This window comes from Triticum dicoccoides, chromosome 4A (genome assembly GCF_002162155.2).
Source record: "Triticum dicoccoides isolate Atlit2015 ecotype Zavitan chromosome 4A, WEW_v2.0, whole genome shotgun sequence".
NCBI lineage: Eukaryota > Viridiplantae > Streptophyta > Magnoliopsida > Poales > Poaceae > Triticum > Triticum dicoccoides.
This window is the reverse complement of record NC_041386.1, coordinates 372,330,407-372,343,369: the sequence shown is the minus strand read 5'-3', so window position 1 is coordinate 372,343,369 and position 12,963 is coordinate 372,330,407.

Genomic DNA, 12,963 nt, shown 5'->3' with positions numbered 1-12,963 from the left:
CGTGGCGCGCGCCCGAAGAGCGCCGGCCACCTCCTGCTTCGCCGTGGCAGCCTCCCCGACCCCCTCGCGACGCCACGGAGACGGCCTCGACCCCCCTCGACCGTCTCTCTCTCTCTGGACCCCCTCCTCCTCCTCTGTTCTCCCTCCCTCTCGTCACCGAACGCACCTGGGAGCACCGCTCGCCGTAGCCATGACCACGGCCACCCCCTCCCCTCTCCGGCGTGCTCCCGAGCTCCTGCACCTCGTCGCCAACCCCCTCACCGAGCCACGTGACCGGAAGGGCCCCGAGCAGCCGCCATCGTCATCATCTCCGAGCTTCGGCCCCGGTGCCGTCTCCATCGAATTCGGCCACTCCGGCGCACCCCCGAGCCCACTGACCCCCCCTACAGCTCCGCGGTGAGCCTCCGTGCAGAACCCCTCTCTCTCCCCTCGCGTTTGCGAGCTCTAGGCCATAGCCCCATCGCGGCCGAACTCCGGCTGCCGCTGACCATGTCGCCGCCGTGGCCTGAGCTCGAACGGGTCGCGCCCGTGCATCTCACCGAGCTCGTGGTGACTCCAGGAGGCTGCGCAGTGCCTTACCTCACTCGCCCGTGCTCCACAACGCCGTTTTCGCCGAGGTCCGAACTCCGGCGCCGCCGCGAGCTCCGTTCCGACGAGCTCCGTCGACCCCACGACCTCCCAATCGGTCCTCTGGATGCGCGGGAGCAAGGGCCATCCCCTGGTGCCCTCAGCGCGCCAAACTGACGCCTCTAGCGCAAGTCCGGCGTGCCCCGCCGTGTTCTGTGGTCACCGGCGACTCATCGCCGGCGTATCTGACCTGGCGTCGTCATTAGCGCTAATGACCCCACTAACTAACCCCTAGAGCCACTGACAGCCGGGCCCCACGGTCTAACTAACCGGCTAACTAAAATAGATTAAGTTTAATCTAATTGCAGTGGCCCCACGCGTCGGCGTTGACCTCGCTGACGTGGCCTTTGACCGGCCCCACATGTCTGTGACTCCAGCCAGCACTGTGTCACTGACGTGTGGCCCCCACACGTCAGATTTGACCCGGGGCAGCCCTGTTGACTTGCTGACGCAAGCATGACGCAGTGCTGATGTCATAACTCATTTTCTGGATTTAATATAATTTAGAAAATTCCAAAAATTTGTATAAACTTCTAAAAATCATAGAAATTCAACCGTAACTCCAAATTAAATAAATTATATATGAAAAATTATCAGAAAAATTCAAGGAATCCATCTGTACCACTTTCATGCATGTTAGAACAACTTATAGCTGCTGTTTAGCACAAATCAATTAAATGGCATTTGAATAATCACATGTGGAGTTTGAATTTGAATCTTGTATTCAAACCAACTTCATTTAATCTGTTGCTAGTTGCATTAGCCCAAAACACATTCATTTTGCCATGTCATGATCATGCATCATATTGTGCATTGCATTGATTGTGTTCCTTTCTATGTTACCGGTATTTGTCCCCTCTCGATAGACGTGATGCCGATGATGTGATCGTTGACACTGATGAAGACTCAATGTTATCTTCAGAAGTGCCAGGCAAGCAAAACCCCCTTGTTCATTTCGATACAATCCCACTCTCTCGCTCCTGCTCTCTTTTACTGCATTAGGACAACACCGATTCAACTGTTACATGCTGTGGTAGTTGAACCCCTTTATCCTCTGCATGACCTGTCATTCCACAGTAATTAGATGAAACCCACTAGCATGAGTAGGAGTTGTTTGAGCCCTGTTATGCCTACTCATTCATGTTTGTTTGTCATGCCCGCTACTGCTTAGAGTTGAGTCAGGTCTGATTCATCGGGGATGAATCAGAGGCGTGTGAACATGTCCTATTGTGTGTGAGCTAAGTGTGTGAACACGATTTGGTAAAGGTAGCGGTGAGAGGCCATGTAGGAGTACATGGTGGGTTGTCTCATTGCAGCCGTCCTCAGGAACTGAGTTCTGTGTTTGTGATCCATGATTCAGCTACTACCACGCATTGGGCCCGAAACCAATGGACCCTCTCGGCTTCTTATTCACCCTTGTCCTCTGTCCAGGAGTTGCAAGTAGTTTCTGGTGTTTGTAGTATGCTGGAGGCCGTGGGCAGCGCTGACCGTAGGGGTGGGTTGTGATGCGGTAGGCACGTGGCACGGTGTACCGGGCGCCCGTTTGGTGTCTCGGGAACCCTGTTCACATCGTTTGGGGCTGTGAGCGAAACTCCGGCCGGATCTCCTCATGGATGGAACCCGAATAGGCGATAAACCTGGACTAGAGACTTAGGTGATTAGGTAGGTCGTGGCCGACACCCACGTTGGGCTTCCGCTTGAAGGTTGCCGAGTACATGTCGTGTAAACGGCGGTAAGTGGTGAGAGCGTGTGTGAAGAAGTACACCCCTGCAGGGTTAACCTAATCTATTCGAATAGCCGTGTCCACGGAAAAGGACCTCTGGGTTGCTTATATCAGTTCATAGACAAGTGAAAGTGGATACTCTAAAATACGCAAGATAAGCGTGAGTGCTATGGATGGCGTTCTCGTAGGGAGACAGGAGCGGATCCATAGTGGTGTATTGATATGGTGAATATGTGGACTCGTGTGCGCCACCTCAAAAAAAGTTACTCGCAGTCGTAGTTCAGAATAGCCACCGAGTCAAAGCTGGCTTGCTGCAGTTAAACCCCACCATCCCTTTGTTGATAATGATGCATATGTAGATAGTTCTGATGTAAGTCTTGCTGGGTACATTTGTACTCACGTTTGCCTATTTTACGTTTTTGCAGAGAGACTTCAGTCTCACTAGTATTTCCGCGTGGTCTTCGACGTTTAGCTTGTTACCTCAGCTACGATCTTGTGCCTAGGCAGGATTTGGTAGATAGTCAGGCTTCTCAGCCTTTTTCATTTATAGATGTCTGTACTCAGACATGATAGCTTCCGCTTGTGCTTGATTTGTATGCTCTGAATGTTGGGTCATGAGACCCATGTTTGTAATATCTCGCTCCTCGGAGCCTATTGAATAGATTACTTGAGTCATAGAGTCATGTTGTGATGCCATGTTGTATTTGCACATATCGAGCATATTGTGTGTATGTTATTGAAATGCTTGGTATGTGTGGGATCTGACCATCTAGTTGTTTATCTTTAGTAGCCTCTCTTACGGGGAAATGTCTCCTAGTGTTTCCACCGAGCCATGGTAGCTTGCTACTGCTCCGGAACACTTAGGCTGGCCGGCATGTGTCCTTCTTCGTTCCTGTGTCTGTCCCTTCGGGGAAATGTCACGCGGCGAATACCGGAGTCCTGTTAGCCCGCTACAGCCCGGTTCACCGGAGTCCTGCTAGCCCAGTGCTACAGCCTGGATTCACTCGCTGATGACCGACACGTTCGATGCTGGGTCATGGATGCCTGTCCCTGTAAGTCTGTGCCGCTTTGGGTTTACGACTAGCCATGTCAGCCCGGGCTCCTTATCATATGGATGCTAGCGACACTGTCATATACGTGTGCCAAAAGGCGCAAACGGTCCCGGGCAAAGGTAAGGCGACACCCGTGGGAATACCGTGCGTGAGGCCGCAAAGTGATATGAGGTGTTACATGCTAGATCGATGTGGCATTGAGTCGGGGTCCTGACATCCAAGACGTGCCTTCTCCACAGACAACCCCTCCTCGGATTCTTGCAATCAAGAGATTGATATTACTGAACAAAACACAGCCAAATCTATTCTATGTGGAGAGAAAGAAACATGTACCTTTTATTCTGACTTGTTACTCTGGATAGCCTGAGAGCTACTAATTGTCTGTACTCGATCAAAAAAAGAAACACGTGCCTGCACTTGTAGTTGTGCAGCGCGAAAAGAGCCCTAGCGCGAGCGATAACACCGGCTAGATGCCCTCGGTGGCCTCCCTCCTCCTGATGACGAGCTCATACGGCCGCGCCCGCTGCAGCTCCAGCCGCCGCCCTGTCTCCATGCATGTTGTATGGTGGCGGATGCCTCCAGCGCGGCCCTTTTTTTTTGCGGCTGCCTCCTGCGCCGCCCTGGCATGGCCTGCATCCCTCTTACTCGCACTGGCTGAATCAGCGGCGGCCCCGGCTACCATGGGAGACTCCTCACTCCCGCCCGACAACCTCCTCCTATGCAGCCATAACGACGCCTCCCACTGGGCAGGAAGCGGCTGTGGGACTTGCTACCATCGCATGGCCCAGGGTCTTCCCCCTCAGCATCGTTTTTCTTGGCCGCGAATGTCGGATCTGAATCCACCGTGGGGTTTGGGAGAGGGGAGATGGGGTGCCGGGGTAGATTGGAAGCAGACGTAGTTGCCAGCGAGGACATCCCGTGACAGGTTTTGGGAACGCGGGCCGGTGATTTCGGCGGCGATTAAGGAAAGAAAACACGACTTAATAGAGAACCAGCGGACGAAGCGGGCAGGGGTGAGCGGAACTGCGAGGTCGGACGAAATTTAGCGACGTAAGAGGGGAGACGGAACCTTACGGTTCTTTTAGGTAGTAGAGATAGAGATATAGATAAAAAAAATAAACCTCCAGCCAACACACACATTGATGCAATCCTCCTCGTACTATTTCCTTTTTTATTTGAAAAAACTACAAGGATCTCTTTCCTCACGTGATCAATGGATGGGTCCCGCAACAGTAAATCCCAACCGAAATTATTCTATGCCAAAAACGAATCAAAGATTTAGGCAACCAGCATGTACTTTCCTTGAGAGAGAAACAAGGCAAAAAAACTGATCCAAACCTGCCTTTTTTTGGACAACGCTAACGTCCACACGTGTGGTGGGAGCCGAAATCCGGCCACACGTCCTATAACACATAGACTGCGCCACGTCACCGCATGCATGTATGTGAGATTTTTTTTGGATTTTCAGTTTTTAAAATGTTTTATCTCTTAGATGAAAAATCCGAGTGAAGATCCGTTTTCATCATTAAATCCCTCGCGACAAGATCTTCGAAACTAGATCTCATATCAATATATTTCGACGAATTTTTTTTTTGTTAAAAGTTTCCATGTCTATTGCATATAAATTGCCATGGTGTTTATACTGAAACTGCCATGATATGTTTCAGCTATTTTCTTCTACATTTAGAAGTAAATTTTAACAACAATAAACTAAAATTACCATGATACATGCACTTAAAATTGCCATGGTTTATACAAAAAATAATTTTCATGGTCAAAGTACTGGAGTTACCATCATCAAAATGTACAAACTGGAATTACCACATGGCAACTTTAGTTTAAGCACTATGGCAACTTTAGTTTAAGCACTATGGCAACTACAGTGTAAACATCATGACAACTTTTGGGCAAAAAAAAATTCATCAAAATATATCAATATGGGGTCTAATTTTGAAGATCTCGTCGAGACAGATTTAATGGTTAAAACGGATTTTTAATTCGATTTTTTAATTAGAAGATAAAACATTTTTAAGCCGAAACTAAAAAGATTCCTACTGATGTCATCTGTACACATGTAGCAAAATGAGTGGTAAAGGAGGTGTGTGGGCGATGTGCAAAATGTCACATGTGTGGGCATTAGTTTTTTCCTTCTTTTTACTGATCAAATCTTCTAAATGAAGCACCTTCTATTTTTTCTCCCACAGATCAAAACCTTCCAAATTTCTCACGTTATCTCCTTTGATTTTTTTGGCTGATCAGACTTGCCTTCTTAATAGGACCGAATGTGGCCATCCGAACAACCAGCAGCACAAAAAACGGATCAATTAAAGGTAGAATCTTCCTAGTTCTCTCTCAATTAGTTTCCCTTCCAACTTTTTTTTCTTTGTGCTGAACACACTTTCCAAAGCAAGCCACGTTCCTCTTTAAATTGAGAGAAGCCCAACGCTGGAATTCTCGTTCGGGGTAATATAGTAGTCTAAACTTTCCAAACAGATCTGCCGCTAAAGCTTCCAAACAATCAGATGGTCACTCCTTTTTTTTACTTCCCTTTCTTTCCTCCAAGAAAACTCCCAGAACGTGAAAAGAGACAACAAGAGAAGAACACAACTTTCCTATCCGGTTGTACTTCCTTTATTTTTGCTACAGGATCAAATGAATCTGGCTGTTGTTCTTATCTCTCTCCAAGAATACCTCCAAAATGTGGCAACCACCAACCAAATCTTTGCAAACAACAGAATGATATTCCTACTTTCTTCATGCAATTTTGTTCTCAGAATGAATCAACAGAAGATGGTGACAATTGCCAAAAGTGGATGAATCGTGGTGATGGCGGTGAAAAATATAAGCGGCAGCGAAAGATCTAAATGAAGTAGACGACGGTGTGTGTGGATGCGGATGCAGCGTGAATAGAACATGACTAGAACTCGAAACTCTAAAAGTTTAGACACTAAAACCAGCGACTCGGACACACGATGTAACCGAAAATTCAACAATGCAGGAATTAAGTGGCAATGCGAAAAAGCTCAGATTGTTTGGGATATGATGAACTAATCTAACTTTTTTTGTGGCTTTTTCTTGGACTCTAGGTATGAAGGACAAGCCTGCCTATTTTACGATAGATTCTTTAGAAACCAGGTAAATTGGCATGAAGACAAATATATACTGGTGTATGCAAGATCTGACATCTATAAATCTCCAACCATTTTTTGTGCATCCACACTCTGCAAGCATACGAAGGATGAGCAAATCTAGTTGAGACTTCAAAAGCAAGGTGCATATATTCAAATGTAAGTCATATTGGTGCACATGCAACTCTGCCTCCACACTGAAGTATGAATTTGGAAAACATTGAAAGAGATAGTAGTGTCTGCATTCATCATGTAGATCATAATATCACATTATGTTATATCCTCTACAGTCGCGTTAAATCCAAAACATACAAGCCTAAAGAATAAACATCTAACTTTATTAGACCACAATGGTTACATGTAAAGCAAATTTGGAGGCATATGCAACTAATAAGTAACTGTTTTGAGAACCATAATCTAAGTAATTGTATCATGGATATGACATACACATATGAACCATGGAATAAAATACTACTGGAAGGCATGTGTGCAAGGATTGCTTAGGAACTTCATCACCGTATCATGAAAATGACATTGCAAGAGCTGACATTTCCCTTGTTCACATTCCCCTCCTTTGACTGAAATAGAGCACTTGCAGTTCCTACCGGCGACCTCTGTCATCATCCGCAAGATCACTTTCTTTCCATTTACTCACTTCATATTTTGTCCCCCGATCAAATCAACAACTAAGCTGATTAGCGGCACAACCATCTCTATGTTTGAGTTTGCATTGAACACTTGAAAGGGAAAATTAGAGGCCACTCACGGCATCAAGGATGAGGTACTAATACCGAGGTCGATGAGTAGCAAGAGCGCACCAGACACAGTCGCCCCAGCCCCTCCCCCTTGATCGCAATGCAGAGATTGAGCTGGTACCGCACAGGGAGAGCTAGAGGAGTCGGTTAAGGAGATAGCACGGTCACACATTTCTATAGACACCTGGAGTTAGAACAGGCACACTTCATCCTCCATTAATGCAAAATAATGCAGAATACTGGTGGCCATGCGGAATACTCATCCATTCCTATTTCTCTCCTTATTTCTAACAATATTGTAGAATACTACATGAGTAAGTAGTTGATGACACTAACCTTGAGACGCCCGGATGCGCGCTGCCACCGTCCATGGTCAGCTGGTCACTGCTGATGTTGCCTCAGTAGGACCGCTCATCGGCAGGTAGAGGTGGGGAGAGGCTCATGGTTGAGATGGATGCCCTGATAGTGCTGAAAATACTCCCAATCATGATCAAAAACTAACAAAAAGGAATTTTGTATCTAATTATACCATGAGAAAAGTGCATAAAATATGGCAATCAAGAAAAAAGAGAGGTGTTTACACTGAAGATTATCAACCAAAAATACATTTACAAGGGGGGATGAGGATCAATTTAGAGAACCATGCAGCAAATGGTTGGACATTCCAAGGCAAATGTTGGATAAAAGCCTTAAATTTATAATATACGTCTTCATTTAATCATCACTTTCTTATAGAAATAATAGATTGAACTTGGGATTTCCAAACATTTTGGCGCCAAATGTATATTTACTCACTTAACATTGAACTATACAAATATTGGGTCGAAGACATATTGTGCTCAAACATGTAAATATGAGAATTTTCTCATGCATCATTCATACGAAGCTCATTTGTTCTCCTTCTTTACTTGTATTAGAATTTTTGAATTTAATGATGTTGTGAGTTCTAACCAATTAGTTGTTCCATGCTTGTAAACATATTTATCAAGCAACACCATGAGCCATTCTATGAAAAAACTAATTAAATAAAACCATACACTACCAAAAGTACATGATGCAGACTGCAGAGTGAAACATGGGGCCAAAAAGTAGCTCTAATCGTGCCAGTCCTTGTCAGTTGTCATTCTACCATCGATAGAAATATTGTTTGCTGAAGACAATCTCACCAGCCAAATCTGAAGAGTTTTATTAAAACTCAGTTAGATGCCTTTCCCAAAATAGTAGTATTTTATATGAAGAGAATCATATAGGCTCCACACCTACAGAGATTTCAGTAAATGGAGGCATAAATATGAGTACTATCAGTGGAAATCATATTCGGTACTTTGATGGAGAGTATCAATGTCGTATTTAGAAGAATCTGGCCACATGTCTAATTTAATTGCACGGATGCCTATTTGCAGTGCCTTGATGATGGGAACATCACTACGATCATTGATTAGCTGACTACCAGTAAAATATGAGTATTTGTTCAGTGTAATGTAATAGTGGGACAGTGGTGCATTTATGTCATGGTGGACCTGGGAATATGAGAGTTACATCCAAATTCAGAATGAAGCTTGTAACAGCAGATAGTTGACAGGAAACTAACTAAACAAATAGAGAAATAAGCCAACAAAACATTAAAAATAAAGCTACCCATCATGTTTTCTACAATCCAGTCTTGAGGATAATGTCTGCAAATTCCATTTAGACCTTGACCTCAGAATCATATGTTTCTTCCAGTTATTGAGAAGAAAGGCACGTAGTACAAAAATCATTTATGGAGCTAGATACTTAGTATATGCCAAGACCGGAAGATCGACACTTACTATATCGGGCTCTTCATTGTACAGCACCAGGCGCCAAGGGCGAGTCAACCACAGCCTGCGACAACCGGTACCCACATCGGGGCCGTGTTTGGCGCGGCCGAAACTGCACCAGGGCCCGATGGCCACGGTGTCTTCAACGACACACGGGGGCTGCCCGCGGCGTCCTTCCTGACGCCGCCGCCGCTCCCGGCAAACGGTCAGTTCGATGCCCCCCTTCACCCCCTGCACTTTCTCCGTTCGCGCATGCCAGTCAACTGCTCAGCGGCTTGGGCCAGGCACACCCATCCATCCAGTTTCCACAATTCGCGGGGGACAACCCAAAACTGTGGAAGACTCTTTGTGAACAGTACTTTGCTATGTTTGCGATCCTGCCTTCTTTTCGGGTACCAATGGCAGCGTTGAATTTCTCTGGTTCTGCATCTATTTGGCTATAGTCGATTCAAAAAAAATCTTGCCGAATATGATTGGGAATCATTTACCACTCTCCTATGTACACGCTTTGGGCGTGATAGCCACCAGACACTTATTCGTTAGTTTTATACCGTGCGCCAAACTTCCACAGTTGCTGATTATATTGAGCAATTTGAATCCATCATTAATCATCTTAGTTCATATTCTGACACAATTCACCCCTTTTATTTTCTCACTCGTTTCGTGGAGGGGCTGCGGAAGGATATCCGTGCAGTGGTTTTGGTGCAACGACCACCGGACTTGGATATAGCGTGCGCGCTGGCACTCTTACAGGAGGAAGTGGTGAACGGGGCCTTTGGCTCACTACCACGACCACCCGAGACGCACCACCGGCCAGGCACGATGCTGCCCCTACCCCTGCCTCCACCGCGCACGGTCCCACCGAACGGCACTGCCGATCGCCGTGGCACGGAGGCGGCGCGTGCGGACACGTACAAGGTGAAGCCGCTCCGCGACTACCACCGGGCGCGTGGACTCTGCTTCAAGTGCGGAGAGCGCTGGGGACAAGACCACGTCTGCCCCACCACGGTCCAACTACACGTGGTGGAGGAGATGCTCGGACTCTTCGGCGTGGACGCCGAGCAACACGAAGTTACGACAACTGCATCAACCTGCGACACCGTCATGGCCATTTCTTGCTCCGCGCTGGACGGCAACGTCTCACCCAAGGCCTTTCAACTGCTCGCCACGATGCAGGGGCGCGAGGTGTTACTCCTCGTTGACAGCGGCAGCTCTATATCCTTCATCGACCAGAAGCTCGCCCAACAAATGTCGGGGGCCGTGCCGCTCAAGCAGCCGTGCTGTGTCCGTGTTGCTGCTGGGGGCAAACTCACCTGCACTGCTGCGATTCCCTCTTGCCAGTGGTCTTCTTAGGGCCACGATTTCAACACCTACATGAAGATCCTTCCACTGGGCACGTACGATGCCATTCTCGGTATGGACTGGCTCGAACAACATAGTCCTATGACTGTCGACTCGCGCGCCAAGTACATCCAATTCCCCACTGCCCTGGGACGAGCTCACCTGTTCAGCCATGAAGCCAACTCCACGACATGCCATGTGATCAATTGGGTTCAGCTCATGAACCTGCACCACCAAGGCTCTCTCCTTCACATTATTTTGCTCTGTCCGATCAAGGAGGGGTCACCTATTTCAGAGGAGTCGCCTGAATTGAAGCAAGTGCTAGCTGAATTTGAAGACGTGTTCGAGAAACCCACAGGTCTGCCACCTCGCCGTGCGTACGACCACACCATACCACTGATGCCCGGCGCACAGCCAGTTAACATCAGACCGTATCGACACAAGCCTGAGCACAAGATAGAAATTGAGCGGCAAGTGGCTGAACTGCTTCAGTCAGGGGGTATACAGCGCAGTCACAGTAGTTTTTCGTCACCGGCGATCCTAGTCAAAAAGAAGGACGGGACGTGGCGGCTGTGCATTGACTACCGCCATCCTAATGCCATGACACGCGTCAGCAAATTTCCTGTGCCAGTGATCGAGGAGCTGCTTGAGGAATTACATGGAGCGAAGTGGTTCTCCAAACTTGATCTGCAGGCAGGTTATCATCAAATCCAACTGGCAGAGGGGGAAGAATTCAAGACCGCCTTCCAGACGCACTCGGGCCATTATGAGTTTAAAGTGCTCTCCTTCGGATTAGCAGGCGGACCAGCAACATTCATTAGTGTGCTAACGGACACCCTGCACGCTCTCCTCCGGCACTGTGTGCTCTTGTTCTTCGATGATATCTTGGTGTTCAGCCCTACATGGGAAGAACATGTATCTCACATTCGTCAGGTTCTCGAGCTGCTACGCAAGGATCAATGGAAGGTTAAGAGATCTAAATGTGAATTTGGTCAGCAACAGCTCTCTTACTTGGGCCATGTCATCAGCGAGAAGGCTGTGGCCACGGAACCAAGCAAGATCCGTGCGGTGCAAGAGTGGACGACTCCACAGGACGCCAAACAGGTCCGGCAATTCCTCGGGCTTGCGGGTTATTATCACCGTTTCGTTCGCGGTTTCGGCATCATCGCAAGACCGCTGTTCAATCTTCTCAAGAAGGGCACCCCTTTCGTCTGGACCAAGAACACTGCTCAAGCATTCCAACTGCTCAAACAGCAACTAATCACAGCTCCTGTTTTGGCATTGCCGGATTTCACCAAGACATTCATGATCGAAACGAACGCTTGCGACAAGGGAATCGGGGCAGTGTTGCAGCAGGAGGGGCATCTGATCGCTTTCATGAGCAAGAGCCTGAGCCCCAGGTACCAAGGCCTCTCAACTTATGAAAAGGAATACCTCGCCATAGTGGTTGAAGTGGACCAGTGGCGGCCATATCTGCAACACAGCGAGTTTGTCATCTACACTGACCAGAAAAGTATGATACACCTTGAGGAGCAGCGCCTTTCCACCCCATGGAAGCAGCATGCTTTCACCAAGCTCTTGGGGCTGCGTTACACCATTCGATACAAGAAAGGGACTGAAAACACAGCCGCGGACGCGCTGTCGCGCGCGTGCTCGTCAGAGATCCTTTCAGCTGTCACTTCTTGCCAGCCAACCTGGCTTGAAGATGTTGTGGCGAGTTACAATTGCAATCCTCAGGCGCAGAAACTGCTAGAGCAACTGGCAATTAAAGAAGACTCCAAAGGGCATTTCACTCTGCAGCAGGGCATAATTCGCTTCCATGGGCGTATCTGGCTAGGAGGCTCGACGGCGCTTCAACAGAAGATCATGGGGGTATTTCATGATAGCCCCCTGGGTGGGCACTCCAGGTTCCCAGCTACCTTCCGGCGCATTCGTCATCTGTTCGCGTGGCCTAAGATGAAGACGCACGTGCTGCATTACGTGCGCTGTTGCCCGATCTGTCAGCAAGCTAAACCGGACAGAGTAGCCTCTCCAGGTCTACTCCAGCCCCTTCCAATTCCACAACAACCGTGGGAGATGATTACGATGGACTTCATTGACGGACTCCCACAATCCGGTAAACACAATTGCATCTGGGTCATTGTTGACAAACGCACCAAATTTGGTCATTTCCTCCCTCTGGCGCATCCTTATACTACAGCCAAGGTTGCACTCCTCTACATGAACAGTGTTTACAGGATTCACAATTTCCCAGCCTCGATCGTGTCAGATCGTGACCCTGTCTTCACAAGTCACTTCTGGCAGGAATTGTTCAAGTATGCAGGCACCGAGTTGCGACTGAGTACGGCAAATCATCCGCAAACAGACGGGCAAACTGAACGGGTCAATCAATGCCTTGAAACTTATCTCTGCTGCTTCGTGCACGCCTTCCCAACCAGATGGAGTCACTGGATACCGCTAGCACAGTTCTGGTACAATACTTCACACCACTCCCGCATCGGCATGTCGCCGTTCAAAGCGATGTTCGGACATGAA